The sequence below is a fragment of the Anomaloglossus baeobatrachus genome, chromosome 6 (genome assembly GCF_048569485.1).
Source record: "Anomaloglossus baeobatrachus isolate aAnoBae1 chromosome 6, aAnoBae1.hap1, whole genome shotgun sequence".
In the NCBI taxonomy this organism is placed as follows: Eukaryota; Metazoa; Chordata; class Amphibia; order Anura; family Aromobatidae; genus Anomaloglossus; species Anomaloglossus baeobatrachus.
This window is the reverse complement of record NC_134358.1, coordinates 47,570,365-47,597,512: the sequence shown is the minus strand read 5'-3', so window position 1 is coordinate 47,597,512 and position 27,148 is coordinate 47,570,365. Positions and strand designations below refer to the sequence as shown.

The following is a 27,148-nucleotide window of genomic DNA, read 5'->3' as shown; positions in this document are numbered from 1 at the left end:
CAAATGCACTAATTTCATACTTGATCCTCTTCTAACATATCGACAGCTATACTTTTATATATATATATATATATATATATATATATATATATATACAGTATATATACCGTATATGCCGGCGTATAAGACGACTGGGCGTATAAGACGACCCCCAACTTCTGCCCTAAAAATATAGAATTTGGGATATACTCACTGTATAAGACTACCCCCGTTCAGTATGCTTCAGTATGCTAAGAGCAGGGGGCCGCACTGTGTGAGGAGGTGTTTTTTTTACTGTCCAGTATAACCAATAGGATTAGTGCAGGGGCCAGCATGTAAGCTCTTCATTAATGTCCCTGCATGGATGCGAGGGGAATCTGGCGTTACTGCACTAATCCTATTGGTTATACTGGACAGTGAAAAAAAAAACACCTCCTCACACAGTGCGGCCCCCTGCTATATATACGCTATATATCCGCTGTATATATACCAGTATATATGCTGTATGATTTACCAGTACGGGGCCGGGCTGTGTATCGCGTTTCCATAACGACGAGGCAGGAACTTCCCTGCTAGAGCGCTGACGTCAAGGCAGAGCTGCTTGCCTCTGATTGGCCAGCGCTCTGCCATTCAGCAGCGGTGACAGGAAGTTCCTCCCTCGTCGCTATGGAGGCAGAATCCAAGCGTGGAACGGAGTGGAGCGGCGCACTACAGCACCCAGGTATATATCCGGCGTATAAGACGACCCCCCACTGTAGCCATTATTTTAAGGGGGTAAAAAGTCGTCTTATACGCCAGTATATACGGTATATATATATACACAGTTCAGACCAAACGTTTGGACACACCTTCTCATTCAAAGAGTTTTCTTTATTTTCATGACTCTAAAAATTGTAGATTCACATTGAAGGCATCAAAACTATGAATTAACACATGTGGAATGAAACGCTTAAAAAGTGTGAAACAACTGAAAATATGTCTTATATTCTAGGTTCTTCAAAGTAGCCACCTTTTGCTTTGATTACTGCTTTGCACACTCTTGGCATTCTCTTGATGAGCTTCAAGAGGTAGTCACCGGAAATGGTTTTCCAACAGTCTTGAAGGAGTTCCCAGAGATGCTTAGCACTTGTTGGCCCTTTTGCCTTCACTCTGCGGTCCAGTTCACACCCAAACCATCTCGATTGGGTTCAGGTCTGGTGACTGTGGAGACCAGGTCATCTGGCGTAGCACCCCATCACTCTCCTTCTTAGTCAACTAGCCCTTACACAGCCTGGAGGAGTGTTTGGGGTCATTGTCCTGTTGAAAAATAAATGATGGTCCAACTAAACGCAAACCGGATGTAATAGCATGCCGCTGCAAGATGCTGTGGTAGCCATGCTGGTTCAGTATGCCTTCAATTTTGAATAAATCCCCAACAGTGTCACCAGCAAAGCCCCCCCACACCATCACACCTCCTCCTCCATGCTTCACGGTGGGAACCAGGCATGGAGAGTCAATCTGTTCACCTTTTCTACAAAGACACGGTGGTTGGATCCAAAGATCTCAAATTTGGACTCATCAGACCAAAGCACAGATTTCCACTGGTCTAATGTCCATTCCTTGTGTTCTTTAGCCCAAAAAAGTCTCTTCTGCTTGTTGCCTGTCCTTAGCAGTGGTTTCCTAGCAGCTATTTTACCATGAAGGCCTGCTGCACACAGTCTCCTCTTAATACTTATTCTAGAGATGAGAAGGTGTGTCCAAACTTTCGGTCTGTATATATATATGTTAATTACTTTAACTAACCCCTATTTGGTTGTTAGATGTGGATCCCAATTATTCATGCCTCTGATCAGGGTTGGACTGGCCCACAGGCAAATCGGTAATTTTCCCAGTAGGCCCCTGTGCAGGAATAAGCTTCTTATATGGGGTTGTTTTTGGCACAATATGCTTGATTCTCAATGTGTATGTCATTCATGTAAAAAAACTAGACAGGTTGTTATTATTATATTGATGAATTTGTGAATGAGAATAATGTATATAGATGCATACAGCTGCACGGTGGGTCACCATAGTTGATGTTACTGGTGGCCCCCTGGCATCCCAGTCTAACAATGCCTATGATGATGTCCTATTCTAGTTATTTGAATGCCTGAATGCTGCAGCTAATCACAGACTTTACCAATCATTTGACCGAAGACTGGGAGGCGTTTCTTCTTGTCCTACCGGAAATCACTGGAGCAGCCTAACTTTGAGCCACAGAGGTCAGAGGGGTTAAATAGGTTAAATAATAATTACTTTGGTATATTTTGCTTATTTATTTTTTCTTTCTTTTTTATATTGGATTACCCTTTTAATAAGATATGATTAATATTCAGATCACAAAAAAAAAAATCACAAAACTTCAGGGAAAGAAGAGGTTAATGCTGCACTGCCTATGAAAGTTTAGATGGCAATGTAGGAATGTGATGTTTTATTAAGTCGACGCATTTCTGAAAACTATGTCTAACTCATCGGGATTACATTAATGAAATAATTAACCAGGTTTCTTCCTTCTGAGCTGCGGGAACCAGCGGCGAAATATTATATACAGCATTCTAGAATACTGTATATAAGAGCCCAAGCTGCTCTGTATAACGTAAAAAACACCTTTTATAATACTCACCTAGGGTGCGGTCCAGTCCGATGGGTGTCACTGCTCTCGGTTCGGCACCTCTTCAATTTTGTGCAATCGCCTGCAATCCTCCTGCCCAGCCCTGTGCGCATGAAACATCCTGCGTCATTCACACAGAGGCCTCCATTGTGCTCCTGCGCATGTGCACTTTGATCTTCTCGGCTGAAGTCAGAGCAATATACTGTAATGCGCAGGCATGAGAAAAGGTCAAAGACCGCCTGCGCATGCGCACTACATTACTTTGATCTGCACTCAATTGGGCAGATGAAAGTGCACATGCGCTGGAGCACAAAGGCGGCCTCTGTGTGGATGATGTAGGACACATCAGGCACAGGAGGTTGGGCAGGAGGACGGCGATCACACAAGATGGACGAGGAGCCGAACCAAGAGCAGCAACAAACATTGGACCGGTCCGCCCACTGGATGAGTATTATAAAAGTGTTTTTTATGCTCCACATAATGGCCTGGGCTCTTTATACAGTATTCTGGAATGCTGCATATAGGGGCTCACTGGTGGTGGCCGCAGCTCATAAAGGAAAAACATGGTGACAGGTTCCCTTTAAGAAAACACGATGTTCCTACATTGCATAGTTACATATGTCGCGGGCGGGGAGGAGGGTGTCAGCACACCGCGCTCTCACCCCTTCTGCTCGGGTCCGGCAGCTGCTCAGTGGTGGCTCGAGCGGTGGGCCGGATCCCGGGGTTTCTCGAGCGACACTCCTCGCCCGTGAGTGAAAAGGGGGGTTTTGTGGTTGGGTGTGGGGATTGTTATAGTTCGTGACGCCACCCACGGTTGTGGTGATTTCACCACCGCTGCTCAATATGGGGTTCCCGGGGATGGTGATGCGGAGCAGCCAGTTGTTGTGTTGCCCCTCCGTGGGTAGGGGTTGGTGATCCCGGGGCCCGGTGATGGAGAAGTAGGTGCGGGGCCTGGTGGGCGCAGGGACGCGGGGGCAGCGCTGTGCCTTGCGGCACTGTGGTACTCACTCAGCCTGAGACACGGACACAGTTTGTACGGTAAACCAAACGGCTGGTAGGACGGTCCCACAGACGGCTGCACCTGCACTCCCGGTAGGTGACGGTGATGTCCCTCTTCCTTGCACCTATGTTTGACTTGTGGTAGCGGTGGATTCCCTCCGGTTACCCGCTCCCCGACTGCAATCTGGGCCGGAGGAGCTCTACACTTTGCCCGCAGGCGCTGGCCCTGAGAAACTGGTGCCGTGGCGGTGGCGGTGTCTCTCCAATACGGGTTGGGCTGTTGCCTTCAATCGGGACTTGGTTGTTGGGGGATCTGCGTCCCCGTCACTGACGGATTCGGCAAATTTGGCGACTCCTAGCCTTGCCGGGGTCCGAGAGGCCCCTGCCCTGGTGCTGACTGTCCTTCGGAACACTGCTCCAGACCACCGGGCACACAGCCAACGGGGTCCTTCCAGGAACTTCCAAACGGTCCCCCTCCAGACAGTCACCGCCGTCGCTGACCTTGCTGATCTGGCCCTACACAAAGCTGGACCCTTCAGGCTTTCTTTCTTTACTGTCACTTCACTTGCTTTCCTCCTTTTCCACTTTTCCACTTTCACTGCTTGTTTACTCTCTCTCTTCAGCTCCTCACACCTGCTCCTCCCTGAGCTGTCTCCTCGCTAGCCCTCAGCTAGACTTCAACTCCACTCTAGCCCTGCCTGGGCTAATCTCTGCTGTTTACTCCTTCATGTCCCTCACTGGACTGCCTGGTTTCTCCCGCCTCCAGAGTTGTGAGCTCCTCGGTGGGCGGAGCCAACCGCCTGGCCCACCCCCTGGTGTGCATCATCAAACTCCTGGAGGAAGGCAACAAGGATTTGTGGTTAGCATTGATGTGCCTACCTGGAGTGTGGGGTGTGGTGGTGTTGTGACCCGTGTCCCCTGGCTTGCCCAGGGCGACACATTCCCCCTTAGCAAAATGCAGACCGTCCGCGGGCTGCCGTCCTACACCGGTTTTATTTTTCTGTAAAAAGGGGTAACAAGGTTAAACAAACATAAATAACATTTTTAATCAAAACTCTTCCCAAGACGGGAGGCACATTTACTTAAACGTTGCAACGGTTTACGGTCACGGTTTCCGCTCTCTCCCACCCAAGCAACCTGGCCCTGATGCTGCCCCTAAAACCCAGGCAGCACCCCTTGACCCACAGTCCAGCACAAGTCACCCGAGCGGGATCTGTCCTTCCCCTCCAGAGGGTGGCCACCGGTTCCTTTGGTGGCTGGGCCCCAGCCTGCTCTGCTCAGGGCCCTCCCTCCAACCTGCCTCTCCGGAGACGGTATTGCGGAAACGGTAACGGCAACCAACATATTTACAAGCCACTTAACGTTTGTGGTGCCCTGCAAGTTCACGGGCTTGTCCATGGATAGTTCCCATGCAAAACTTAAGCGGTCCCCATGGGGACAACGGTGCCGGCTCCTGCCGGTTGCAAATCACAAAAGCAAATCAGGTTAATCTTCGGTTATCATCATTTTTCATCATTTCAACTTTTCAAACAAACACAACTCAGTGGTGGTCCCAACGGGGACGGTGCAACGGGCATCCGCTGCCCTACTCCGGTCCTCCAGGCTCCAGTGCTCCTTCCAAGGGAGGGGGCGCGGCGCTTGCTAGGGCCTCTGGGCTGCCCTTCAATCTAGCGTTCAGCGCAAACCACCCTCGCTCCCCAAAGAACCGAGTGTACTGGACAATATCACCCGGCATCAGATTACGGCCAGGATGCTCCTCGGGCAGGTGGGCATTCACATCCCGCTGGGCTACAAAAACTTCGGCCTCCAGGCCCGGCTCGTAGATGAACCCGTAGCCCCGGCGGACATCAAACCGCCTCACCTGCCCTACGTACAACGGTCCTCGGGCACGGGAGGTTGCCCGCCGGAGGTGCTCCTTCTCCCGGATCGCTCTGGCCACCAGTTCGGCCTTTTTCTGCTCCCTCTCGGCGATCTCCAGGCCCAGCGGTACCGGCTCCCTATCCCAGTATGGCGCTGCCGCCAGCGCCGGCGCACGGGTCGGGCCCCGCGGGACATCCAGAACGTTACCCACTGTCAGGAAGGTGGGCGGCGTATCCCGCGGTGTCATGGCCTTGGGCGCTGCCTTGCAGCAACAACCCGGCGCCACCTCAGCCGAGGTGTGGGGGATGGGCATAGGGGCTTTCCGCTGCCAGGCCTTGGGCTCGGAACGGGTCATCGGCTCCGGCTCGGGGAGTTTTTCAGAGGATGCCTCCGGTTCTACTTTCGGCGTCTTCCACGGTAACACCTCCGGTGTGCCGCGGGCTCCGGTTACAGGTCGGCCCGCCTGGGCGGGGACGCTGGGTACTGCTACCGGTTGCGGTGGTAGCAGGCCTAGTGGCGGGGTCACGGCCTCCGGGACGGGTGGCGAGGGAGGCAACGGGGGGAGAGGGCTTGGACCGGGCCCCACAGCCGCGATGACCGGCCCTTCAAGGGCATCGGGACGTGGGTCACTCACCCTCCCTTTCTCCGCCTCCTCCTCGCGTCTCCGCACGGTGGCTACAACGTCCGCCATGTCGGCCTCCCACTCCTCCATGAGGAGCTGCATCCTGACCTGCAGCCTTTGATAGAGCTGCGCGGTTCGGATCTCCACCCACGCCGCGGTTCCAGGCGCGGGGGCTACGGTGTCGCGGGACGGCATCCACATGATGGCTTCTCTGTTTGCTTCCAGGAACGGTATATTCGCAGGGTCCTGGCGTCCCTGCTTTTATAGCCGCAGCTACATGCGTCCAGCCGCCATCGCGTCCCCCTTAGCTCTTTCCGGCCCCTCCTCTCTCGGGGCGGAGTTTTGGCCTTCGCGCCTCTACTGCTCGAGAAGACGCTCGAGCGGGAACTTTTCGCGCCAAAGATGGCGGCTTCTGAACTTTTTCTGCCGGATGCCTCCGGCGGTAACAAGGCGCACCTCTACCTGACGGCAGAGCGGTAAGATCCTGTTCGTGACGCCAAGTTGTCGCGGGCGGGGAGGAGGGTGTCAGCACACCGCGCTCACCCCTTCTGCTCGGGTCCGGCAGCTGCTCAGTGGTAGCTCGAGCGGTGGGCCAGATCCCGGGGTTTCTCGAGCGACACTCCTCGCCCGTGAGTGAAAAGGGGGGTTTTGTGGTTGGGTGTGGGGATTGTTATAGTTCGTGACGCCACCCACGGTTGTGGTGATTTCACCACCGCTGCTCAATATGGGGCTCCCGGGGATGGTGATGCGGAGCAGCCAGTTGTTGTGTTGCCCCTCCGTGGGTAGGGGTTGGTGATCCCGGGGCCCGGTGATGGAGAAGTAGGTGCAGGGCCTGGTGGGCGCATGGACGCGGGGGCAGCGCTGTGCCTTGCGGCACTGTGGTACTCACTCAGCCTGAGACACGGACACAGTTTGTACGGTAAACCAAACGGCTGGTAGGACGGTCCCACAGACGGCTGCACCTGCACTCCCGGTAGGTGACGGTGATGTCCCTCTTCCTTGCACCTATGTTTGACTTGTGGTAGCGGTGGATTCCCTCCGGTTACCCGCTCCCCGACTGCAATCTGGGCCGGAGGAGCTCTACACTTTGCCCGCAGGCGCTGGCCCTGAGAAACTGGTGCCGTGGCGGTGGCGGTGTCTCTCCAATACGGGTTGGGCTGTTGCCTTCAATCGGGACTTGGTTGCTGGGGGATCTGCGTCCCCGTCACTGACGGATTCGGCAAATTTGGCGACTCCTAGCCTTGCCGGGGTCCGAGAGGCCCCTGCCCTGGTGCTGACTGTCCTTCGGAACACTGCTCCAGACCACCGGGCACACAGCCAACGGGGTCCTTCCAGGAACTTCCAAACGGTCCCCCTCCAGACAGTCACCGCCGTCGCTGACCTTGCTGATCTGGCCCTACACAAAGCTGGACCCTTCAGGCTTTCTTTCTTTACTGTCACTTCACTTGCTTTCCTCCTTTTCCACTTTTCCACTTTCACTGCTTGTTTACTCTCTCTCTTCAGCTCCTCACACCTGCTCCTCCCTGAGCTGTCTCCTCGCTAGCCCTCAGCTAGACTTCAACTCCACTCTAGCCCTGCCTGGGCTAATCTCTGCTGTTTACTCCTTCATGTCCCTCACTGGACTGCCTGGTTTCTCCCGCCTCCAGAGTTGTGAGCTCCTCGGTGGGCGGAGCCAACCGCCTGGCCCACCCCCTGGTGTGCATCATCAAACTCCTGGAGGAAGGCAACAAGGATTTGTGGTTAGCATTGATGTGCCTACCTGGAGTGTGGGGTGTGGTGGTGTTGTGACCCGTGTCCCCTGGCTTGCCCAGGGCGACACACATAGTTACATAGTTATTTAGGTTGAAAAAAGACCTAGGTCCATCTAGTTCAACCTTCCTCCACCAGTTCTACATTTAGTCACTAAGTCATTTATAACCAACAATGTTTTGTGTACTGAGGAAATCATCCAGCCCTGATATAAAGCTGTTATAGTGTCTGCCATTACTGCCTCTTGTGGTCGGCATTCCACAGTCTGACTGCTCTAACTGTAAAGAACCCTTTCCTATTTAGGTGTCGGAATCGCTTTTCTTCCACTCGCAGTGAGTGCCCCCTGGTCCTTAGTATTGTTTTCGGAAGAAATAAGTCATGTGCCAGTCCTTTATATTGACCACACATGTATTTATACATATAAATGAGATCTCCTCTGAGACGTCTTTTTTCTAAGCTAAACATATCTAACTTTTTCAACCTGCCATCATATGGGAGGCCTTCCATTCCTTGTAATAGTCTAGTTGCCCTCCTTTGAACTGACTCTAACTTCTGAATGTCCTTTTTAAAATGTGGAGCCCAAAACTGGATCCCGTATTCCAGATGTGGCCTTACAACTTACAAGTGATTTATAGAGGGGTAACAATACGTTGGGATCACTGGATCCCGTATTCCAGATGTGGCCTTTCAAGTGATTTATAGAGGGGTAACAATACGTTGGGATCACGGGATCTAATCTCTCTTTTTATACACCCTAGAATCTTGTTTGCTTTAGCAGCTGCTGCTTGACATTGAGTGCTGCTGCTCAGCTTATTTGTAATGAGAATACTCAAGTCCTTCTCCTGTTCTGTAGTCCCGAGTTTACTTCCATTTAATGTATACGCAGCTATAGGATTACTCCGTCCTAGGTGCATTACTTTACATTTATCAACATTAAATCTCATTTGCCAAGTATCTGCCCATTCTGACATCTTATCCAGATCTTTTTGTAATATTGTACTATCCAGGTCAGTTTTTAATATCCTACATTAAAAACTGACCTGGATAGTACAATATTACAAAAAGATCTGGATACGATGTCAGAATGCTTTAAACATGCCTCTATTACACCCATCCTCAAAAAGCCCTCCCTTGACCCATCCTCTGTGTCAAACTATCGCCCCATATCCCTTCTCCCCTACGCCTCAAAACAACTGGAACAGCATGTCCATCTTGAATTGTCCTCATACCTCTCCTCCTGCTCCCTCTTTGACCGGCTTCAATCTGGCTTCCGACCACATCATTCTACCGAAACTGCCCTAACCAAAGTCACCAATGATCTACTAACCGCCAAAGCCAAGCGACACTACTCTATCCTCCTCCTCCTGGACCTGTCCTCTGCCTTCGACACAGTAGACCATTCCCTCCTACTACAGAGTCTCTCATCTCTGGGCATCACAGACTTGGCCCTATCTTGGATCTCCTCATACCTAACCGACCGAACTTTCAGCGTCTCCCATTCTCACACCACTTCCTCATCTCGCCCCCTATCTGTCGGTGTCCCTCAAGGCTCAGTTCTTGGACCCCTGCTGTTCTCCATCTATACCTTCGGCTTGGGACAGCTCATAGAGTCCCACGGCTTCCAGTATCATCTCTATGCTGATGACACACAGATCTACCTCTCTGGACCTGACATTACCTCTCTACTAACCAAAATACCACAATGTTTGTCTGCTATTTCATCCTTCTTCTCTGCACGATTCCTAAAACTTAACATGGACAAAACAGAGTTTATTGTCTTTCCTCCTCCTCACTCATCTCCTCCAACAAGCCTTTCCATCAAACTTGATGGTTGCTCACTCACCCCAGTCTCACAAGCTCGTTGCCTTGGAGTGACCCTAGACTCTGCTCTATCCTTCAAGCCACACATCCAAGCACTCTTCAACTCATGCCGATTACAACTCAAAAATATCTCCCGGATCCGTGCTTTTCTTAACCAAGAATCTGCAAAAACATTAGTGCATGCCCTCATCATCTCCCGCCTCGACTACTGCAACCTCCTGCTCTCTGGCCTCCCTTCCAACACTCTTGCACCCCTCCAATCTATCCTAAACTCTGCAGCCCGTTTAATCCACCTCTCCCCTCGCTACTCCCCAGCCTCGCCACTCTGCCAATCCCTTCACTGGCTTCCCATCGCCCAACGACTCCAGTTCAAAACATTAACCATGACATACAAAGCCATGCACAACCTGTCTCCTCCCTACATCTGTGACCTAGTCTCCCAGTACCTACCTGCACGCAACCTTAGATCCTCACAAGATCTCCTTCTCTGCTCCTCTCTTATCTCCTCTTCCCACAATCGTGTACAAGATTTCTCCCGTGCATCCCCCATACTCTGGAACGCTCTACCTCAGCACATCAGACTCTCCCCTACCGTGGAAAGCTTCAAGAGGAACCTCAAGACCCACCTCTTCCAACAAGCCTACAACCTATAATAGCCCTCAGCCCAGTAGACCACTGCGCAACCAGCTCTGTCCTCACCTATTGTACCATCACCCATTCCCTGTAGACTGTGAGCCCTCGCGGGCAGGGTCCTCTCTCCTCCTATACCAGTCTGTCTTGTACTGTTAATGATTGTTGTACGTATACCCTCTTTCACTTGTAAAGCGCCATGGAATAAATGGCGCTATAATAATAAATAATAATAATAATAATATAATTGCCATCTGGAATTTCTTTGGCAGTCCGGCATTATCCCCTTTTTCCCCGGAAGTTTGATTGCCTCTCCATGTGGGACTACGGCAGCCATTTTTACATGTACATTTCATTGGTTGTGGCTTATCACAACCCAACAACGTGAGCCTTAGGCCCCTTTCACACATATTTTTTTGCCATCAGTCACAATCCGTTTTCTCGACAGATCAGCAGATCCGTCTCAGATTGTGGCTAAACTGATGTGACGGATTGGTATTGTTAGGTTGACCTAACGGTCACAGCTATTGCCAGCGATGTCCGAATGCAGAGAGGGTACCGGTGACCCCCCTCTGCCTCCCTTTAGCCTTCAATGAAAACAGGCAGACACCGTTATACACGTAAAGGCTAGGAGATGTGCGGCTCCGAATAGAAAGACTGTATTATTTTGTTTACATTTCAAAGTTATACAAAGTTGATTAGGGCGTAACTATGCAACATACATATTCATTAAAGGCGTGAATTACACTGAATTACATGTTCCCAGCAAGAGAAATTAACATAATGACTTATTCTCTCATAATAGTCTATTCCGTCTCTCATTCTCATAACAAGATGTTTGTCAGTCATTTCTAAGTCAAAACATTCTGTGTCCTTGAGGTTGGTCTCACAGTTTATTACGCAAATATGTCTGGTTCTGTCTTGCCAGGGAGAATGAATTTCTATTATTTTTCTAAGGCCGTGAAAAAGGTTAACTCTTTCCTCACAATCCCCCCTATTGGCGTGATTGATGGACAGGGGGCCATCGAGAAGCCGTGGACTATAGAGAAAGCAGGCTAGCCTCCAGATACTTTCTGAGCCGCGGGTTTGCTCAGGGAGTGTCGTCTCACATCCGTCACCCAGGACTGCCTGCATGCCTCTCGATAGGAGTCTCATCATGATACGCCAAGGTGATTTCTAGAGGAAAGAGTAGAGAAGAGAAAAAGGCATATTAGTGATTTCATACGGGTGCTGAATAATCATTGCATCTACATTGCTTCAAGCAGCGGGAAAACAAAGCCATTAGCAACTTGAACACTACATAAGCAACTAGTAAACAGAGTAACACTTGGAACACTGATAGTCTGTTGTAACAGCCTCCCCATTGAAACACTTTGTTTATTGGGACTGGTATGGCTAAGTATGGCATGGAAGAGGCTGTCACAAGTGCGTGTGTACATATCCAGCAGTCTGTGATCTCAAGTTTTTCAGCTAACACTTCATGATGGGTCTCAAATGAATTCTGCCGTGGTGTAGAAGGCCCCAAAAAGGGAGTACACATAGAAATACTTATCAGCAGTATTAGGCCTTCTTGCAGTGGCTGGCATGGACCCATGTCGATCTCCCCTCAAGTTTGACGGAGGTTGGAGTGGTCAGCTGGACAGTCAAAGGCCCTTCGAATCGTGGCTCAAGGGTCTTTTTCACGTGCTTCTTTAGGTAGACCCGGTCACCAGGCTTTAGGGAGTGGGTTCCTGGAACAGCATCAGGATCAGGTAAGGTAAAGAAGAGTAGACCCTTTCGTGGGTTTCAGTTAGTCTCTTCTGCAGGGAAACAACATAAGACGTTAGGCTATCACATTGCAGGTGTAACTCCTGCGGGAAGTAGCATCCTAATCTGGGTGCACTACCAAAGAGTATTTCAAAGGGTGAGAGCCTGTGCTTTCCCTGCGGGGTAGTCCTTATAGAGTAAAGAGCTATGGGGAGACATTCTGTCCATGGTCTACCAGTCTCCTCCACTGCCTTGGCTAGTTTGAGCTTTAGAGTCCCATTTAACCTTTCCACTTTCCCTGATGACTGTGGGTGGTAAAGTGTGTGTAAGGCTGACTGAATGCCTAACAGGGCACAGGTGTTCTGGAAAACTTGTCCAGTGAAATGAGTACCTCGGTCTGACTCTATGACTTCAGGGAGTTCAAACTGGGGTACCAGCTCACAGGCCAATTTCTTTGCTGTAATTCGGGCCGTGGCTGAGCTTACATGATAGGCCTCTGGCCATCCTGAGAAGAGGTCTACACAGACAAGTACAAACTCGTAGATGCCATGTTTTGGCAACTGTATATAGTCTATTTGTACTCTTTGAAATGAGGCAAACGTCTTTGGCATGTGTCTTTGCGGGGTTTTAGTTAGCTGGCCTGGATTTTGTTGTTGACAGATGTGACAAGCTTTTATTCTCCGGGAGGCGTATTGTCTGAAGCCGGGGGCTACCCAATAAGGTTGCATCTGGTTCATGATTGAGTTTGTGCTTCCATGTGTGGGGTAGTGGAGTACTTGGAAAATGGCAGGGAACCAACTGCGTGGCAGGACGGGAAGTCCGTTTAGGCGCCAAATCCCCTCCACCTTTTCTGCCCCCTTGGCCCGCCATCCGGCCTTTTCTTCCTCAGAGGCGTTTTCTTGTGTCTCAAAGAGGTTCTGCATTTCTTCCTCCATTGTTGACACTGTTTCCGTCTCCTTCAAAGGGAGTAAGGCTGCTTGTTTTGCTGTTTGATCGGCCAAGCGATTTCCCCCTTGCCTCAGGTGTTTGAGCCTTGGTGTGGGCAGCAACCTTTATGATTGCTAGCTGTTTTGGTATCAAGGCTACTTCCATTAGTTTCTTCACTGAGGCTCCATGCCTGATGGGATTTCCTGTTGCTATGAGGAATCCTCTTGTCTGCCAGATAGTGCCAAAATCGTGCACAATGCCGTGTGCATAGGCTGAGTCCATGTAGATGTTCGCTGTTCGTTCTTCCAGAAACTCAATTGCCCAGATGAGAGCAAGAAGTTCTGCTTCTTGAGCAGATATGCGTGGAGGTAGCTGTTGTTTGGCTAAGACTGCATATAGAGTCACTACTGCAAATCCGGTGTGGAACTTGCCTGCTTCATCAGCGTATCTGCTACCATCCACAAAAAGTTCAAAGTCTGGATTTGTAAGTGGTGTTGCCTGAATATTGTGCAGGGGCTTTGCCTCATGTTCAATGAGTTCCTGACAATCATGATCAAATGGTGCGCTGGTACGTTTGTCACTCTCTTCTGTCCTCTCTTCTGTCCCCCCTTCTAAACTTGTAAACATCAGCAGATCAGCAAGGTTTAGACTTGTAACTCGAGCAAATGAGATGTTTGGGGGGTAGCAACAGCGTGCACTGGAGTCTGACTTGTCTTGCCATGGAGAGATGTTTCAACTGCACTTGATTGAGAACAGCATAGATGTCATGGCTGGTAAGGATGGTAGTCGGGAAATCGAGTGAGATTTCAGATGCTTTCTGCAGTATATTTGAAACTGCTGTAACAGCACGGACACAGGTTGGTGCTGCTCTGGTGACGTTGTCGAGTTGAGAGGAGTAGTACCCGATTATGTGATGTTTGTCCGTCTTCTGTGTGAGTACTCCTATGGCAAATCCTTGAAGCTCTGCTACGAACAGATTAAAGGTGAGATCATAGTTTGGTAGTGCCAGAGCAGGTGCATCAATCACTAGTTTCTTGAGCTTTTGAAAGTTTTGTCGAGCTTCTTCTGTAAGGGAAAAAGGAACATTCTTTGTGCAATCATACAGCGGTTGCATGAGTAGTGACGCATTGGGAATCCACCGTCTGCATTTATCTCTGCTTGCTTTGCATCCTACTTCTGCCAGAAAGGTAAGCATTCCTCTTCACTAGGGAAGCACAGTAGTAAATCATCCACGTACTGGTAGATGTACTGCGAGAGGTAGCGGGAGGGGGGATTGTCTCAGCTGCGGTGGCGTAATTCCAGGCTTGACTGAAACTTTTACTGTGGGCACGGGTAGTGTGCCGAGGTCAGTTTTTGATGTGGACCAGAGTTTTGCAGGAACTTGTAGAAGTATTGGGTCCGTGTTTACTTCATGTGTAACTTCAGATTCTGGTTGGTCTTCTATCATCTGAAGAGTGTACAGGATTTCTTCTGGGATATCTTTTGGAATTTGCAGGATAGCAGATCCATCTTCATTGTAGACAATCTGAGCTTGCAGTCTTGATAGTAGATCTGCTCCCACTAGGGCATCTCCACCCAGGGGGGACACTAAGAATTTAGACACGAACATGTGTGGTCCCAGTTTCACCTTCAGTGGATGTGTTATTTGGATTATCTGGGCTTGTCCATCAAATCCGGATACTACAGTAGCTTCAGATGAGATGGATCCTTCAGGCACTAGGTTCCTGGGGTTCAGGAGCGTGAGGCTCCTGAGTCCACCAAAGCTCTTATTTCCTTGTTGCCAATGTGAAGGGGGACATGTATAAATGGACCTCTGGCATCCCTATCCCGTGCTGCCGCAAGTCAGGCAGTCTTCTCCTCCTGACTCTCGGGTCAGTTTTGAGTGTCCCTCTTCTTCTTTCTACAGTCTCTGATCACGTCCTCTGACTCCACAATAGTAGCAGGTCGGTGCCTTCCTTCTTGTACCTTCTGGCTGACCATCCACTGCTGCTATGACAACTTTCTTGTTGCTCCTTTTATCCTTTGCATCGGTTTCTAAGCCACTTGCTTTGTTAACTAGAAGATCTATGTCTTCCATGTTTCTCCATTCTGGGCAGCACGCTTTCAATCTTTCTGCCAGAGGTGCATGTATTCCATCCATAAAGGATCTTACCATCAGGCGACGTATTGCACCCGCTTGTAAGTCCAGCCCTTCATCTGCGAATGACTGCATCAATCTGTAGTAAAATGAGCTGACATTCTCCACAGGACCTTGATGCAATGGTCCCATTGTGCCCTTAGTTCTTTGCTCCTGGGCGCAGAAAAGATTGAGTCTTATCATGAAGTCTTGGCCCGATTCCACATTACGGGTATCGTCCGGAACATGTCCTGTCAGGTGGGCAGTGAGTTTGGCATACAGTTCGGGAGACATTTTAACACTACACAAACCTTCCATGTCCAACCAAGTGCTTCTGTAGGAGACCTGTATTTGTTTCAGGTAACGTGAAAAACTGACTGGGTTTCTAGTCGGTCTGGAGCATTTTGCAGGAAAGCCATCTGCTCGGCTGGAGTCCAGGGTATGTAGTCTTCATACGTACGGGGAACTGCATCTCTGGGAGGATCTGGGTTTTGTGGATTAACAGGTGGTCTTATCAGGACTCTTCTTTCCACTACGGGCTAAAGAGGCACTGGTACTGTGGCTTGTAGCTTGTGCTGTGGGGCTGCACAGGCTAGGCATATTTTACTCCAGTCCGGATTTTGTTGGCCACAGTTTGTGCAGGTCCATTCCGGGGATCCTGCTATTTTTGGAGCTGTTCCAGGAGTAGCTGACAGGTACGGAGGGGGCTGCGGATCCTTATTAGCTTGCTTCCCAGCTTCCTCCCATGTGTCTGATTCTTCATGATATATCCAACCTTGATCGTGGGCTGTTTTTGCAATGTCAGAAAGAGTTCTGACTTGTTTAGTCCATGATTTATCTGCTATCACTCCTGCTCTAGTAGCTGTTATTGTGTCCCATTTGTTGGGGTCCAATTGATCCTTCCCCTTCAATCTAAATGTCTTAAAAAACTTCCTTGGACTGACTGGCTGTTCTTTTGCCATGATAACACGTAATGAGATGTTGCAGGGTGCATCCAGCTCTTCTGTCTTTTGATATTCCTTGCCCAATTCTTCTTCTATCTTCTTCAGCTTTTAGACCCTTGAACGTCCTTTGGACTAAACCTACCTATCCTGGAGATACTCAGAGACTAGCTCCTTTTGTATTCCTACCTAAGGTGAGGTCTAGAACCACCTTTCCTGGAGATACTCAGAGACGAACTCCTTTTGTATTCCTACTGAAAGGTGGTGTCCTAACTTCAGAGGGGGCTGAGAATGTTGAATGGCGCTGGGTTACCCTTCTTGTAACAGAGATACACTCTATATCCGATAGCAATGGCAAACAGGGCTATTCCCACTAACACTAGGGCAGTGAATATCACATCCATTGGACAGAGCAGGTACACTATTCCCTTTCAACACTCACTAATGTATGGGATCTATGACAACCAACAAGGACAACAGCACAGAAGTAAAGCGCAGGAGAGCAGACACGTGACACACGGAGAGGCAGAGAAACACAGGGAAACAAACAAACAACCAAACAAGGCACAGAAAACATCAGCTGGCAAGGCTCTCTCAGAGTTCAGTGGAAACCCGCCAATAACCCAGTATCTACTCACAGTGTACCATTTTGCGCGTTGAGGAGAGGGGAGATCAGATGTGGGGAGCATAAAGAGAAGAATAAGGTTCAACTCTTACCTGGCCAGGTGTTTCTGGTCCCCACGTCTGGTCACCTCCCCCTCGGCTTGGCAAGACAGTCCACTGCGTCCTGGGATTAGAAACACGGGTCCCTGCTTTTCGGGCGCCAGATAATGTTAGGTTGACCTAACGGTCACAGCTATTGCCAGCGATGTCCGAATGCAGAGAGGGTACCGGTGACCCCCCTCTGCCCTCCCTTTAGCCTTCAATGAAAACAGGCAGACACCGTTATACACGTAAAGGCTAGGAGACGTGCGGCTCCGAATAGAAAGACTGTATTATTTTGTTTACATTTCAAAGTTATACAAAGTTGATTAGGGCGTAACTATGCAACATACATATTCATTAAAGGCGTGAATTACACTGAATTACATGTTCCCAGCAAGAGAAATTAACATAATGACTTATTCTCTCATAATAGTCTATTCCGTCTCTCATTCTCATAACAAGATGTTTGTCAGTCATTTCTAAGTCAAAACATTCTGTGTCCTTGAGGTTGGTCTCACAGTTTATTACGCAAATATGTCTGGTTCTGTCTTGCCAGGGAGAATGAATTTCTATTATTTTTCTAAGGCAGTGAAAAAGGTTAACTCTTTCCTCACAGTATCTTGATGGATCTGACTAGCTGGGAGCTAAATAATAAATTGGAGAATGCTCAGTTAAAAGAAAACGGAATCCGTCTCCGGATTCTGTCATTTGACGGGATTACGATGGATTCTGCGCCCATAGGCTTCCAGCCTACTAAACGACGGACGGCGACGGATCCGTCGCCGTCCGTTTTTTTGACGTGCACAAAAAATGTTACTCTGAATGTCGTCCCCATGTTATGGACAAACATTTTTTCGACGAATGAAACATGAGGCCATGTATCGCAATCCGTCGCTAATACAAGTCAATGATAAAAAAACGAATCTAGCGGCATCAGTCACCAGATCAGTTTTTTTTTCAAAAATCGAAGGATTGTGACTGATGGCAAAAATCTGATGTGGGAAAGGGGCCTTAGTGCATTCATGGATTACCACATTCTGACCCTTTTACTCTTTTTTCTTTGAGTTTGATTAAAAAAAACCTCATGAAATAAATGCAAATACATCATGAAAGTTACTATACAAAAGGCTAAAATCTCCACCATCGGAGCTCATCTGCATGTAGTAAGTCACAGTTCAGCTTTCAGCGTTAGGCTTCATACACGTGACTTTTGCCGTCCAATTTTCCACCAGTTTACAGTGTTTTTTGTGTCTGCCAAACCACACATTGGCTTAACGCAAGTGGGTGATAATATCTTTTCTTTAATTGAAATTTTGTGCCTTGTCTTCAGAAAAATGTTGTAGATTTTTTTTATGGTTCCATAAAATGAACACAAAATTCCATATTTAAATGAAGGCAACTAAAGCCCAAAATGACTCATCACATCGATGACGTTTTGACTTTGGTTTCATAATGTTATGTAGATTTGGAAATAATTTTTAATTCGGACACACAAAGAGCCAATATGTTTTTGGAGTCTTATTTATTTTCCTGTTAAAGGGGTTGTCCAGGATTTGACTTACTTTTTGATCTTTTAAAACCACTCAACAGCTATCAGCCATTCTGGGTGGGATGGAGGCACAATCCTTTGTGTACCCTGGAGCTTGTCTGTGCTTTATCAGCTGTTTTCAAGACCTCACCAGAATCTTAATTGACCCTTTCTGTCCCTGTAAAAAAAAAAGAAGAGCTTCATTTCCCTTCACTGTAGAGCAATGGCCTTAAAAATTAAAGTGAATTGTCAACTTAGCATGTAAAGTAAGAGGTGTCAATGCCCCCCAGGCAGCGACACAATGAGATGTTTGCCATGAAGGCCCACGTACATATTGACTTTAACACTTTGATTTACTGCACTTAACAAAAAGTTAATTAGGGATCTGTTTGCTTTTTAAGTATAATGATGACCAAATGGCCTTGTACTAGATAAATTATCCTAGTGGAAAAAACACCACAAAAAAAGAGCCAAGATAAATGATATGTGCACACACAGAATGTGGTGAGCCTTCCTCATAAAGATGGCTGCAGCCGAGGTGCAAGATGCTGATGTCACAGCCACTCAACCTCCACACTAGGGGGGAGGGGTGGCTGCTTAGCATAAGACATGCACACTAATAAGGCTTGCACTGGGAGCCCATCATATAATGAGTGAAATGCACAGTGTCTGAACTGTAACCTATAAATGACGCCAGAAACCCAGGTCAGGCGGGCAAAACAGCACTATATAGGTGCATCTCGCACGGATACACGAGACGCACAGTGTCTGAATTAAGGCCTATAAATGACGCACAACACCAGGTCCAGGCGGGTTAGTTAGCACTATGAGTACATAACACATGACAGGCTCACCATTTAACCACCTGAATTCAAAAGGTCCACACACATCCTGCAAAAATGGATAAAATGTGCCATACCTCAAATAGTGAGATATTAGTTTATATTTTTGGCCCAAAATATGTAAGCTCGCAATCCGTTCGTCAAGGATTCTCACACTTGCGAGTCCCTACACTGAATTAGTTAGAAAAACCACAAAGAACTATATCAATAAAACACCACAAAAAAAGAGCCAAGATAAATGATATGTGCACACACAGAATGTGGTGAGCCTTCCTCATAAAGATGGCTGCAGCCGAGGTGCAAGATGCTGATGTCACAGCTACTCAACCTCCACACTAGGGGGGAGGGGCGGCTGCTTAGCATAAGACATGCACACTAATAAGGCTTGCACTGGGAGTACATAAAAAATATAAACTAATATCTCACTATTTGAGGTATGGCACATTTTATCCATTTTTGCAGGATGTGTGTGGACCCTTTGAATTCAGGTGGTTAAATGGTGAGCCTGTCATGTGTTATGTACTCATAGTGCTAACTAACCCGCCTGGACCTGGTGTTGTGCGTCATTTATAGGCCTTAATTCAGACACTGTGCGTCTCGTGTATCCGTGCGAGATGCACCTATATAGTGCTGTTTTGCCCGCCTGACCTGGGTTTCTGGCGTCATTTATAGGTTACAGTTCAGACACTGTGCATTTCACTCATTATATGATGGGCTCCCAGTGCAAGCCTTATTAGTGTGCATGTCTTATGCTAAGCAGCCACCCCTCCCCCCTAGTGTGGAGGTTGAGTGGCTGTGACATCAGCATCTTGCACCTCGGCTGCAGCCATTGTGGCGCCCCTGACCTGGTCAGGCACCACTGAGTACTGCACCCATGCTGGGGACAGTACAATACAGGTAATCCAGAAGGCTGACAGGGGTGTGGTACACAGGCGCATAGTAATCAGCTCTCACACATGTACCCATGAGAGGACCCCTGGGGATCCCAGGAGGGGGAAAAGCCTTGACCTTCACTGGAATAGTGGAGGGGGCCAAAAGCCTCCATCTCCTCTCAAGGGGTGTGGTAAGAGAATCTGGTTGCTAGGTGGCGTAGGCAAGAACAGGAGAGGAGGGGCAGTGAGTCAGTTAGAGCAGAACTCCATAGGGCTCAGTGAGGAGCAGACCTGTGGGGCTGTTGCTGTCTAACAGCGCCCGCGCAGTGGCTACTGACGGGGGAGAACGGTCAACTAGGAGTGCTACCCGAAATCCATCTTCAGCTAAAGAGAGAGCACGGAGTGGGAAGTAAGGAGACTGCTAGAGAGTACCAGGCCCAAACGGGCGGCAGATCCCGAAGCGGAGATAGATCCAGCTTTCTTTTGCTAAACCTGCCGGTGTGGGGCTCTCAAAGCCCACGCCACAACACCACAAAAGCCGCAGCCACGTAGCCACAGTTAGGGCCCATAGCTCACAGGAGGCAAGAAGCTGGAGTGATCTGGCCCAGGCAACAAGCACACGGCAAACGAAGGGGAGAGAGGCTTCAGCAACTTCCCTGGGTGACCCCCATAGGGACTAAAAGTCGGGGTTACCCCAAACCACCAAGGGCTAAGGAAGGCGAGTTGGTAGTCACCATCAGAAGTCAGCCTGAAGGATACCTGATTCCCGCCTGGTTCATCCCAGCTACGCCCGGGTTACTCACCCTGCCACCTGAAGTGAGTAAAAACCCTGAAAGACATTCTGCCTGTGTGGAGTTATTCTGCGCCTTGTGGTTCTACGCACCTACACAGGGCCCTGGGGCTTGCCTCACTCTCAGGAGGCCATTCCAACTAACTGCACTCACCATCAGCCCCAGGCGTCCCTCAACCTGCAGTGGCGGTCCCCCACTGACCGCAATTCTGAGAGTGGCGTCACGACAAGAAGAAGATCTCCTACCTGTGACCAAGATCCAGCTGAGTGGAGTCCCTGAAGGTAATGCACCGACACTACACCTGTGGGGCTTCACACCATCTTTATGAGGAAGGCTCACCACATTCTGTGTGTGCACATATCATTTATCTTGGCTCTTTTTTTGTGGTGTTTTTTTTATATAGTTCTTTGTGGTTTTTCTAACTAATTCAGTGTAGGGACTCGCAAGTGTGAGAATCCTTGACGAACGGATTGCGAGCTTACATATTTTGGGCCAAAATATAAACTAATATCTCACTATTTGAGGTATGGCACATTTTATCCATTTTTGCAGGATGTGTGTGGACCTTTTGAATTCAGGTGGTTAAATGGTGAGCCTGTCATGTGTTATGTACTCATAGTGCTAACTAACCCGCCTGGACCTGGTGTTGTGCGTCATTTATAGGCCTTAATTCAGACACTGTGCGTCTCGTGTATCCGTGCGAGATGCACCTATATAGTGCTGTTTTGCCCGCCTGACCTGGGTTTCTGGCGTCATTTATAGGTCACAGTTCAGACACTGTGCATTTCACTCATTATATGATGGGCTCCCAGTGCAAGCCTTATTAGTGTGCATGTCTTATGCTAAGCAGCCACCCCTCCCCCCTAGTGTGGAGGTTGAGTGGCTGTGACATCAGCATCTTGCACCTCGGCTGCAGCCATCTTTATGAGGAAGGCTCACCACATTCTGTGTGTGCACATATCATTTATCTTGGCTCTTTTTTTGTGGTGTTTTTTTGATATAGTTCTTTGTGGTTTTTCTAAATTATCCTAGTGGCCAAGTGTGGGACCCAATGGTCCTTCAGGATAGTAAGGATAATACTGTTTGGTCTTTGTAAGAAAAGTTATTTTCAAGAGTTTTCATGTAGTGTCCAAATAATGCCTCTATTAATGAGCAAATTCTAATCAGAGGCATATACATGGTAGTGTTCCAGGGGCATTTTCTCTTTTCTCTCCGGTAATCTGACCCCGTCCACGTACATGGAAAATGTAAATATTCTTCAGAACTTTACAATGAAGTGAAGATAATAATAATAATCTTTATTTCTATAGCGCCAACATATTCCGCAGCGCTTTACAATTCAGGAGGCTCATATACATATCATATACAAACAAGTAACAATTATAGAAGATACAATATTTAAAGGGAAAAATGGCAACCCTGCTCGTGAGAGCTTACAATCTACAATGAGATGGGGGGAGGGGCAAGGTACAAGTGTTTATTTAAAATGACAATCCAGCCAGCTCATGGGGGATAGATAATGGCTTCCTGGACCAGTTGGCCAGAGCCTTGAGGAGTTTGACGTGGGGTTATGTTCTGAGAAGTTGTAGAGGGATTAGGTGAAATTAGTTTGGCTAGGGAGTGTGATAGGCCGCCCTAAAAAGATGCGTTTTTAGGGAGCGTCTGAAGCTGAGTAAGTTGTGATTTGTCCTAACTTCTTGGGGTAGAGCGTTCCAGAGGTTTGGTGTAGCTCGTGAAGATCAAACTAGATGAAGATATTGAAGTCCCCATGCAAACTCTGAGATAAAACGTGGGACAGCTGGTCAAAAATGACCCTCTCCAGTGATGTCATTTAAACCCCTTCACCCCTGGGTGATTTTCCGTTTTTGGTTTTTTTGCTCCCCTTCTTCCGAGAGCCGTAACTTTTTTTATTTTTCTGTAAATCTTGCCATATCAGGGCTTGTGTTTTGCAGGATGAGTTCTACTTTTAAATGATACCATGAGTTTTACTATATAGTGTACTGGAAAACGGCAAAAAAATTACAAGTGAGGAAAAATTGACAAAAAATAGTGCAATTTCTTGATTGTTTGGGGGTATTTTATTGACCGTGTTCATTATATGGTAAAACATGTGTCAGTGTGATGCCTCAGGTTGATACGAGTTTGTAGATACCAAACATGTATAGGTTTACTTTTATCTAAGGGGTTTAAAAAAATTCAGAAGTATTGTCCAAAAAACGAGGCGCAGTTTTTGCGCCATTTTACGCAACCTATAGCGTTGTCATTTTTCGGGATATGGGGCTCAGGGATGGCTTTTTTTTGAGTCTTGAGCTGATATTTGTAATGGTAACAATTTTGCGCAGATGCAACCTTTTGATCGCCTGTTAGTGCATTTTGCGCAAAATTGAGACGACCAAAAAATATAATTTTGACGTCTGGAATTTTTTGCCCCTACACTGTTCCCTGATCAAGTCAATTGATTTTATATTTTGATAGATCGGGAATTTCTGAACGCGGCTATTCCAAATATGTGTAAAGTTTTTATATTTTAAACCATTTAGATTTTAATGAGGCTAATGGGCGGTGATTGGAACTTTTAGGTTTTTTTTATTTTTAAAACTTTTTTTTTACTTTTTTTATTTTAATAGTCCCCCTAGGGGACTATAAGGATCAGTGGTCTGAATTGTTGTGCATTTCTGTTGATCAGAGCTACACAGCTCTAATCAGTATAAATGCTGTGTTCCTGTTAGAGTAGCTGCTCAGTCGGCTCTAACAGGTTTTTACCAATCTTCTGGTATAAAACACTTCGAAACATCATCAAATGTTTGAGCAACTCCAAAAATGTTGCGACATTTAGGTGTCTTAACCCAGTAATGGTCAATTCCACCAAAGTGGGCAGCCCTACAGTGTAACCAGGGGTCGTGACAAAGGTGATGTATCATATTCATCATAATTTAAGCCCAAATAAATTCTATAAATTATGCCCCCTTGCTGAAGTAATATTTTCATTACGGGGCGAATGCTGTTTGTAAAATGTGCCAAATTCCCTAAGGGCCATCTAGGAATTCGGGCTGATGACTTCAAAAGAGAGTCAGACACATGTATACATGGACAACTTTCCATGGCTTTTCCTCTCTTCCATTTTTGGATAGAACTACCGAATGGACATTGGGTGGGCAGGTGGAGATTCCGTAGATCCCAAAGATGGTGGAGGCCCCAGAACTTGATCCCTGTGCTTTTCTATAAATCTGGGACAGAAAGAGAACAAGGTGAAAAAAAATATTTGTAAAATGGCTTGAAATGAAACAGAGGGAGATTTTTTGACAAAACGGTCTTTTGACAGCTGATTGGATTTTTAAGTGGGCAAAAAAACCTTTTCATTGGTTGACAGTATAGTGGATGTGTTGTCGAAACAGTGAAAGTAAGGGGATGTCACGGGGTGTAACAGGGTATGTAATGACGGAACAGGTGGTCCTAGGCTGGCCCTCAGACTAGAGTCCCTGCTCTGTCCTTTATTTCAAAGGTAGATTTAATGGTAATCAGGTCCGAGCCCCCGGCTTGCCCCTAACTCCTGTCTGAGCCCTGATCTTACTCCTCCTCTCCCACACCCTCGGGGCGGGCTGGAAAACACATAAACAAAAGCCACAAAATGACATGGACAAGGGAGAATGGAAACTCATACACACAGCACTCAAAATATACGGGAGAGACAATATGTGTACTGGGGAGCAACACAGTGGCTCAGTGGTTAGCACTGGAGTCTTGCAGCGCTGGGGTCCTGGGTTCAAATCCCACCAAGGACACTATCTGCAAGGAGTTTGTATGTACTCCCCGTGTTTGCTCTAGATTGTGAGCCCCAATGGAGACAGTGTTGCCAATGTATGTAAAGCGCTGTGGAATTAATAGCGCTATATAAATTAATAAAATTATTAAAATTATTATTATATTATTAATTAACGCACAACAGGGGAAAGTCCACACCACTTCAAAAGCGCAACATGGATCACCATAAACATGAAAATCAAGACCAGGAATCGCTGGAGCTAAAAGCTGAAGCTGAAGCTTTCATTGGCGAATTCAGAAAGGAGGCCATGCTTTAAATAGGGAGGAGACAGCTGCACAAGACAATTAGCAACCTGAGCTCTTAGGTCCTGCTCACCAGTGTGCAGGAATTAACTCCTGCAGAGCTGGAGACCAGTGAACCGGAAGCAGCCGACACCCGGCTCTGGCTTAACAATACAGAAGCCTCAGGTTGCTTGTCAGGCTGTGGTGTCTGCAGGTGTGTGCAAAGCCAAACATCGCATGACAGGGGAAAGGAAATTGTATGAATGAAGCCCCTTGGGTTTATTACTACATGAGACCACAGTCGAGGAGTTTTGATTGACTTGCAATATCATTGACTGGTGCTTGTTGCAGTCAATCTGTCTGAACCTGTAAAAATAAACAAAGGTAAAGCTCCGTTCCCACATGCCGATCACTGATGTAGTCAGTTTTTGTATTTTTAAGGTGATTGTTCTTCTATGAGCTACGCTGGTGTGGTTCCCAGTCATAGATATAATTAGCCGTCCCTCCTGTCAGAGGAACCAGACCACCCAAACTTCTGGAGAACTTCTATGTAACGTATATCACTTTCTCTCACACAAGAGCTGACGAATCCTTTACGAAAACAAACAAAAAACTAAACAGTTATTTTAAGAAATCCAACCCTTGTTTTCACCATCTGCTCTTCCCTGTTTGGTCTTCTTCCATCATTGGGTTGTCTGGTGACACAAGATACAAAAATGGCCGACGTGACTTTATCCAAAACCCAACTATAGAAAGTTCCATTGTCTGATTTATAGGTATACAAGAAATTACATTTTCCCCCAGTTTCAGGATGGTTCCAACATTTTTGGAGTCTTGTTGGATATTTTTACAACAGGGATGACTTTATTTGGGTATTTTTTTATTAGTATTGGAAATATTTTTTTTTCTTGCATAGCTAAACTGTTAAAAAAAAATAAATCTTGAAGATGCCACTATATGCCCTGAAAAAACACTTTCATCAGTTAAAATTATTTATAGGGAATCTGTCAGCAGTTTTTTGTAATCCGAGAGCAGCATGATGTAGAGAAAAAGACCCTGATTTCAGAGATGTGTCACTTACTTGGCTGCTTGCTGTCATTTTGACACAATCACTGTTTTCTCTGCTTCAAATCTAGCAGAGCTCGGAATGCTGAGCTATGTATAACCCCGCCCATATCACTGATTGTCAGCAAGCTGTTAATCAGTGGTGGTGGGCGTGGTTGGACCAGGAGGCATGAGACGACTAGTCCTGTAGTGATAATCTCCTGCCTATAAAACACCAATTTTTTTTTTAAACAGCAACACAGCCCAATAAGTGACACATCGTTGGATTCAGCGTCTCAGCCACTATATTATGGAAGAGTCTTGAACCATGATAGTCTATTGGACCCTTGGGAACCAATATTACATGAGAACTTAAAAGGATTCTGTGGACTTCTTAAGGGGGCTTTACACGCAGCGACATCGCGAGTGATGTCGCTTGTGAAAGCACCTGCCCCCGTCGTTTGTGCGTCACGGGCCAATCGCTGCCCATGGCGCACAATATTGCTAACACCCGTCACACGTACTTACCTTCGCTGTGGGCGGCGAACAACCTCTTCGTTAAGGGGGAGGTTTGTGCGCCATCACAGCAACGTCACACAGCGACCGACCAATAGAAGCGGATGGGCAGAGACCAGCCGCATTAACTACACGCCCACCTCGTTGCCGGAGGACGCAAGTAAGCTGTTGTTCGTCGTTCCTGCGATGTGTGCTGCCTCAGGAATGATGAACAACCTGCGTCCACAACGATCAACGAGATTTTGAAAATGAACGACGTGTCAACAATCAACGATTAGGTGTGTATGTTTGATCGTTTAACACTCGCTCGGAGCTGTTACACGCAATGACGTCGCTAACGAGGCCGGATGTGCTTCACGAATTCCGTGACCCCGACGACATATCGTTAGATATATCGTTGCATGTAATGGGGTCTTTACCCTGTAGAAAGTCATTAACCTTATTAGCTTCTCTTTCTTCTTCACCCATCATATGATGGACACCCATATTATTACGTGTAAATTTGATGACATTCCAGACAACCATTGGTCATGTTTTTGTTCTCATAAAAAGTAACCTTTTCTGCTTTTTGCATTACAGGACACATGAGGATTATTGTCCTCTCCTGCCAGAAGTCCTGTTTGCTCAATCGTTGAGTCACCGGCTCCTTCAAGCTCCAAGGCTATAAAAGAAAAACAAGCACCGTATAAGCGCAGAAAGTGCAATAAAGTTGCAATTCTTGATGGATACATGAAAGCACCTGTTGGTTTAGTGAAGATCTGAAAGAAAAAAATAGGATCTGGGCAAA

At 47.4% G+C, this 27,148-nt stretch overlaps 1 long non-coding RNA gene across 1 annotated transcript; it reads left to right on the top strand.

The window, feature by feature from the left end:
- The first annotated feature begins 650 nt into the window (after positions 1 to 650).
- Positions 651 to 27,148, top strand: LOC142244020 (uncharacterized). Its single transcript, XR_012724425.1, has 3 exons — positions 651 to 700; positions 2,096 to 2,219; positions 26,941 to 27,148. It is a non-coding gene; the product is annotated as an uncharacterized LOC142244020 (long non-coding RNA).